The sequence below is a fragment of the Seriola aureovittata genome, chromosome 1 (genome assembly GCF_021018895.1).
Source record: "Seriola aureovittata isolate HTS-2021-v1 ecotype China chromosome 1, ASM2101889v1, whole genome shotgun sequence".
NCBI lineage: Eukaryota > Metazoa > Chordata > Actinopteri > Carangiformes > Carangidae > Seriola > Seriola aureovittata.
The window spans coordinates 19,134,368-19,139,900 of NC_079364.1; positions in this window are offsets into that span (position 1 = coordinate 19,134,368).

Genomic DNA, 5,533 nt, shown 5'->3' on the forward strand with positions numbered 1-5,533 from the left:
ATATAAATTTGCCCACCATCATTGATTTTCTATCCCATTTATGTGGTAGCTATCCCTTTAATATCTACATCGTGGCCAATTTTGCATATCAATAAGTTCTGTTTTACAGCACCATTGGATTAATGGGGCTGTTGCATCATTCTGATGAAGTATTTTGATCTGTCTGTTATTATCTACTAGATTAGCCAAAAACAGGCATTTCAGTCTGATCCTTTTTATCTGTAAAGAGTTTTTAAACTGACTTTTGAGGAAATATTTATCATGATACATACATGCTATAAAATACATATAGCCTTGGGACACAGTTAATCCCTCTGAACTTCTCTTTGATTATTTATATGATATCTTATATAACTTTTTATTTTTCGATATCATGATATACTGATATCAAACAATAATTATTTCAATCACATCACCCTGGCCTAAAGAGACAATATCTCATTTTATCACTTGTACTGTTCAAAAAATATGCTTTGTTGTTGTAAGTGATAAACAGAAAATAAAATGACCGAAAGATATACATCAGCAGTATGACACACACGCATGCACGCATGCACGCATGCACGCACACACACACACACACACACACACACACACACACACACACACACACACACACACACACACACACACACACACACACACAGCCATAATCCTGTACAATGTAAGCTTTTAAGAGTTTTAATTGTGGGTTGTATGAGTTTTTGGTTTGTGTATGTTTTTGTCTCTGATTCTCATGTCCTAGTTTCTCAATCAAAGGCATGAGCCTGCATGTGGGGCACTTACATAATGCTGTGGAGGTAGATACAGTAAGTGAAGAGACGGTGTGTTTCTCCTGCGTGTGCTTGTGTGTGTGTGTGTGTATATGAATGTGTGTGAATGCCAGGTGATCATGAAAGCTGCTTTAGTTACTAGAGCACCAAGAGCCAGACATGCTTCATCTCCTTCTTTGTCAGTTCACGCACCCTCTTTCTATTCTTCTCTCACCCTTTAAATCTCTCTGTCTCTCTTCCTCCTCCTGTCTGTCAGCATATTCTCCTCGCTGTATTGGCATACTGAATTGATAATATTTGTTGAGCTTAAAGGCTCATGCAGCCATGAGTCTCTGTGTCTGCTCTGCTACACTGCATATTCAAGTGGAGCAGGTAAAAAATGAGTGTTATGGTTGCTGCAACCTGTTGCAGCTAAAATATCCGTTATATATATATATATATCTGATAGAATAGTCAGTGGATTATAGTGTTGCAGGTCCTATGTTCTGCATTTTGTTTTATATCTACTACCATTCACTGCTGCTGCAATGTCAGTATACAGTACCATTTCAGCTGTCCTAAGGCATTATGTTTTTAGGTTGTTGTACTTATAACATTCATATAAATTATATAAATTGTATGGAAGCAAGTACCAGCACAGACTGATCACAGATTGGTTTTCATTTTTGGTGTGATGATGTTTAATGTCCCCGACAACTTCTGTAGTCTCATTTAGCCACTTGTTACCGACCGGCTTTTTTTAAGACACATAAAAGCTTAAAGAAATCACAACTGCATATTTACTGATGTATTTTATGTCATAAAATAAAACATGAAAAGGTCTTGAGCTTGTATGAACCGCAGACCTTATTTTAGCTATCTAACCAAAAACCCATTGAAAAAAAACCCGTAGACTCTGGGACGGGGGAACCGCATGTGATACAATGCTATGCTGTGTAGACAAAGGTGTTAAGTTTTCTCTTGATACCTTTGAAAGAGGGGGTCACAATCAAGTACTGTATACTACAGAATTAAAAAAAAAACTTAATTCCTTAATTCAAACTCTCATTTCATACTGAAGTTAATAAATTAATAAAGAATCACATTTAATTTTGAATCAGTGACTAGAATTTCTACTTATTCCTTCCCATATTTTCAACTGATTTTGCCTTTACTTATTGGTTTATTAGACACTTAAAAACAATCTGCTGACACTGATCTCTTCCCATGTTATGTTATATTGTGGCTGTTGAATTATTAATTAATATTAAAGCATAACAAATATAGACTGGGCACAAACAATCATATGTACATTGGTTATTGTAAAATCAAGATAATGTCATTATGAAGACTTCTGTATGTCTATGAAAGTGGTGCAAATGCAGAGGTTTTGATCATTCCCCTGTACTATTGTACTACTGTAGGGCTAGTGCAGGACAGATGTACTATAAGATAGGAAAACAATGCTATTCTATTTCTGTAACTCTTGTATGAGATACACAGAAGCAAGTGTGTCCAAGAGGCCCATCACCTAATTTTTAATTATGATTTAAATGCATTCTGACCACAACTGAGTGTTTTGCCCTACAAAGCAGATCAGTTAGAGAGTATCTTACTGTGTTTCACATGGAACAGTAATTTACAAGTGTGTCCCCCCAAAGTTGAAATGAAACCCTCCAGCTTAGAAAATCATTTTTACCGTCCATTTTCAGTTTGACTTCAGGACACCTCTTGCAAAGCTGAATTCAACTCAGTGAGCTACATCAGATGATAATCCCTCCCTTGCTTGCTACCTGCAGCTGTCAGGCTCAAGAGTCGCAAACACAAGTGGCAAAAACGTATTGACTGCTGTCAAAGGGTGCAGAAAAATATAAAATAGGAATCATTTGACAATATGCTTTTAAATGTCATCACTGTATGACAGATCCAGTACAGGTTAAAGTATCTATGACCTCAGTAAACCCATTTATTTATTTTCTACACTCAGTTGCGTATTAGGGGTTCACAAGTGTATCCTAGCATACACTGACCAAACTGAACAAAAACACCATGAACGGCTGCCAGTGAACACACATACTAATGGAAATTTAAGGTCTGCCGTCGACACCCATTGGAATAGCTTGTGTCTGGAGAAGAGGGAAGAGCCCCCCTAAAAACTACATCCAAAGAGTGATGGAACTAGGAGGTAGTGGAACTAACCACTGTGCCACAGTGGCACCTGATATGAAAACATAATCTATTTCATGTACAGGTGACCAGCCATCCCAATGCCATGTTAATAATGACCTCAAGGTCCTTCATGGTGGTGTGCTGATGAATGAGACCATCCTTCAAATGGATGCCATGACAGCAGACGTCCAGCCTGCTGAAAAGTCTTTGACATTGACACTGAATCTCTACCAGCTCCAGGGTTGCTTTAAGCTGCAAACAGATTTAAAGATTATTGAAACCTTGACACTCCACAAATAATGAGTGTTTCCACCAACATACTATACACACATTTTTATTAGCCTTGATAGCCAGAATGGAGCACATACTGAATAAATTCAGAGAAAAGGTGAACACCCTGGGCAGCAGGTAGGCTATGAAAACAGTTATATAGCTAGACAACTAACAAAATCCTCTGAGAACACAAATTCTTGTCTGTTCCACTACAAAAGCAGGAACCAACATTCATCAAAAAGAATCTTCCATGCTAACTTATACTACAATCTGCAGAGAAAAAAAGAGTTGAATCTGGATGAAGAGATGAGGGTAAAGTGACCTGCACACTCTACAGAGATGGATGTGAGTAAAATTCAGGTTGTAATGGATTATGAAATGATAGCTACTATCACATAAGGTTGGGCTATATGTTAAAATTTTTCAAACTGCCATTGTGAGTCCAACAACCGGCGATTGCCGATATATTCATGCAGACATGTGTATTTGTTTGAATAAATTTTGGGCGCTATCCATGTTGCATTCACCACTATCTGGTAGTGGTGACTGATGAGACCCAAACAGCAGTCTTTGTTTCTGCCCATCCAGACTTCTGTGCTTTCCATGTTAGGGGCTCGAAACTGGATCGAGCCTAAGGCTCGTGTCATCCATATCGCCAGCCTCACTTTGAGTGAACATGGACTATTGTCATTTGGACGTGGCGGAGGAATGTGACTGCAAACAAGGTAGTATTTTTTAAGGGGACAGTTCGTGAGGAAAGTGGTAATCAAATTAACCAACATGAGCAAGATTAAATCGTGAAAGGTTCTAAATGTTGGTTTTGATACTTTTTCGATTAACTGCTCAGTCCTCATATTCATCCACTTGGCCAAACCTACTAAACTCTCCCTCATTGCAAAGATGAATAGTTGTTTCCTTTTCCAAGATTCTCAGAGCACACAAAAAAGAAAAAAGAAAAAAAACGTATTGTAAGGCTTATGTGTGATTTCATAATGCTACTGGTTCACAAATTTACCATGACCTTTACTGTCACATGACACTTAATGTGTAACATTAGAGCAGGCAGGAAAAAATAATTACCAGCTGTGGGAAGGCATTAAGTTTGTCTAGCAAAGCCTTAAGTCCTTGTTTTGCAGTGTTGGTCACAGCCATTATCTTAGGCTATCGTAGGTGATAAGTCCCAGCCTCCACTGTTTTTAAAACCACAGCACAACAGTTTCCAGGTTGAGTTTTGTCCTTGATAGCTTTGTCATTTTGTTTTTGAAGCATTTCAGGTGGTTGTACAAATTTGAAGTGTTACATTTGCGTTAGACTGTCACTACTTACTTTGAATCTGGTTCCAAACAGCAGACAGCACAACATTTTTACAGTACAAGCATAGTGTTTTGTCAGAACTTGGGTGGATAAATATATATCTTTTTCCTCACCATCACAGGGTTTCCTCAACCCCGATTCTTTCATCGCATTTTACTCCCGTCTCTCACATGCTAGATTTATCATACTGTGCACAGTTTGTCAAATAGAGTAATGCACACTGGTCATTTGTTAATAAAGTTTAGGGAGAAACTGGGAACGCTTGGTTTAATGCAATTGATCTCATTGTCACATAAAAATGAGATTGCATAGAGGCATAAATTGTGATCACAGTCTTAATATAATTAATCATGCAGCCCTATCTGCAGCACAAAGCATGAGTTTGCCATTTGCCTACCATTTTCAATCAGTTTTGTTTTTATTGCTATTTCTCCTGCTTGCACACATAAAATCCACAGTACAGATTTCAGTTGTAAATTTCAACTGAATCAGCAGGCAAACAATCTGAATCCTACAACAACACAGAGCGTATGTTTTAGCTTTTAACTGCCAACAACATCTGAGACTGGAAAAGACTTGATCCAGTTTGATCACTCATTGTGCCCAAATCATTTATAACTGGCACAACAATCATAACGTGTTTGCACCATTTAGTGAGCAGATTCTCTTTTGGTAATCAAGCTTCACAAAGAATGATGTTAGATACTTGATAGCCCACCCCCCTTCACCTCCCTGCAATAAGGGAAGCAAGTAAGGCCATTCTGGGTGCATAGGTTATGGGTCCCAGCATTGCAATAATGGGTATTAGATACAGGGCTGAAGACTATCATTCCTTAAGGAGCTAGAATCAAAGAATGGGGAAAAAGGGGAGAGACTATTGAGGAGATAAGATTTTCTAACAAGGCCACTCATTGGTCAAAGGTAATTCCAGGGATAGAGGTGTTTGATCAAGCACCAGAGAACAAAGCTGCTGGGGCGGCAAGGGGAAAGGACATACACTTATAAATCTCTGTATGTCTCATTCT